Genomic DNA, 2,649 nt, shown 5'->3' on the forward strand with positions numbered 1-2,649 from the left:
CTCAGGGTCCTCACCTCGAAGCCTGGCAGAGCCTAGGATTCCTCTCTCTTCTGACCTGTCTGCTCCGCTCAGAGAAAGCCTCAAGTCCCTCACTCCTGACACGGAAGTCCAGACACGCCCCATACGGGAACTCTGCCCGGGGTCTCCCCGGGATAACTGCATGGGTAGGGCGATGTCTGGGGCGGAAAAACCCCTCAGTCCTAGCTCAGGGTCCTCATCTTGACTCCTGGCACAGCCTGAGCCACTTCCCTCTCTGGAGCTGAGCTCACCAGCCCCAGAAGCCCTTCCCCATCCCAAGAACATCAAGGTGGAAGTGAGGGAGCATCTTATGGGCCATTCTGCACCAGGGCAACTGAGGGTTGACGTCAGGTGCAGGGCAAGCTCCCTGTCACCACCCTCCCATCTGAGATTGTAGGCATATCCTGGGACGTGTCCAGGGCATTTATATTTACTAAGGACAGGGCTTGCATGTCCTCCCTTTTGAAGATCTGATGCACCCCTCAGTCCAAGGCCCTCATTTCCGAGACTCCCTCTGTCGAAAGAGGGGACACTTCTGCCTGACTGACCTGCCTGGGATCCCCCATTCTCATTACATGAGCAGCTTTCTGTGGGTTCCCCTTAGTCTGGGGAGTCTTCACAGTCCTCCCTCAAGATCCTCCTCTGGATGCCTGGCAGAGCCTGAGTCCCCTCCCTTCTGCTGACATGAAACTGGGCCCCTCACATCAAAGTTCTCACCTCTCCCTGATGCCCTAGTGAGACGTCAGGGGACACCCCATTTGGCCACCATGCTCTAGGGCCTCCCAGGGCTGAAAGCAGGTAAAAGGCTAGATTCTGTGGCACTTCCTCTATCTGGGGCTTGGGTCTATTTAGTCCTCCCTCAGGATCCTCACCTTGATGTTTGGCGGGGACCAGCCCCTCCCTTCTTTTGAGCACATCCAGTCCCAGGGCTAACCACAGAAACAGGGCAGGTTTCTTCAGGCCCTCAAATACTCCTGCAGGTCCTCACCTTGTCAACTAGCAAGGTCTGGATTCCTCCATTTGCTGACCTGTCTGCCACCCTCAGACCGAAGCCCCCAGCTTCCTGAGACCACCAAGCTGGAAATGAGGGAGGGCTGCTCAGCCTGGGACCCCTGCCTGCAGTCTCCCAGAACTAACACCAGCAGTGAGGCAGAATTCTGTGGGATACCCTCTGTTCTGGAATGGGTGGACCCCTTAGTTCTCTCTTGACAGTCCTCATCTTGTATCCTGGCTTCTCTATTAAATACCATGTAGGAAATTACCCCTTCCTGCCAGCTCTGACCATTTGTTCAAGTGCAACTCTTACAGAGAATAGTTTCAGGTTCCAGGCTAGATGCCAGGTGGGGTAGTAGCAGCACCCATGACAGAGAAGCCCAACTTCCCATAAGGTTTCTTCACCAGCCAGACTTAGACTTTGGAAACTTTTTATTCTAAAAAATTTACTTTCTACATAGAAGAGGCTGAACAGCATGACTTGGGAAGGTCCTACCTCTTTTGAGTTTATCTGATATTGCATTGTCCAGTGCAGTCATTTTCTTTTTTATAACCTTCATTCATAGTGAGAAACATATTATACATTGTACATCTCTCCAAAGTGTACATGTAATATATTTTTTTCATGAAAAAATACCTATCCTTACTATGGGTGATTCATTGTGATGCCCACTATTCCGTTTTTAGTTCATACTTTATATTCTGCTAAAATATTTTACAAACCAGTCCTTACTCACTAGTATGGTTTCAGATGATTATTAGCAGACTGGAGTCACACTGCCTCAATCAACCCCATCTTCCCTGCTGTCCTGACATTACCCCAGGGCTCCTGGCATCTGTGCTCTGAGGTGCAGTCTCAGATTTCTGCAATGAAGCAGGAGAAGTTTAAAAGGCTTGCTCCTTCCTATCCTGCCATCTGCCTTCTATTATTACAAGCTACAAAGTCTCCCCAACTTCTCTTAGGCCCAGAACTCCCTCGCCCCAAACACAAGTACTAGTTCAACATAGTCCTCAGTCTCCCCTAGGGGTTTCTCATGTTTTGTTGTTTAAATTTTATTATTGATATTTGTTTTTATTCTCCCTTCTATAGTTTTCTGGGCCTAATTCTGTGAGAAGACAGTAGCTGAAGCTCTATTGTCATCTTGATATCTACAGGTAAGACATTAAGTCTGTAAATAAGAATTGACATCTTTACGATGATGTGTATTCCGTCAATGAATATGATATACTGCTCTGTTTGTTTGGGACTTATTTTATCTGAATCTGTTAGTAAACTTTTTTTTTAAAGACTTTATTTATTTATTGTTGAGAGAGAGAGAGCACGAGCAGGGGAGAGGGGCAGAGGGAGAAGAAGACTCCCCGAGGAGCAGGGAGCCCGATGCAGGACTCAATCCCTGGGATCATGACCTGAGCCAAAGGCAGATGCTTAACCAACTGAGCCACCCAGGTGCCCTGTTAGTAAACTTTTATAGTTGCTTCCATAAAGATCTCATACATTTTTGTAATGACGCATTTAAGATAATTTTTGGATTTTGTTGCTGTTGTGAATGAGATATTTTCTATCACATGCTCTAATTGATTATTGCTTTTGTGTGGCAAGGCTCTTGCTTTTGCTATAGTGAACTTACACTATCTTTT

This window comes from Neomonachus schauinslandi, chromosome X (genome assembly GCF_002201575.2).
Source record: "Neomonachus schauinslandi chromosome X, ASM220157v2, whole genome shotgun sequence".
Classification (NCBI taxonomy): Eukaryota; Metazoa; Chordata; class Mammalia; order Carnivora; family Phocidae; genus Neomonachus; species Neomonachus schauinslandi.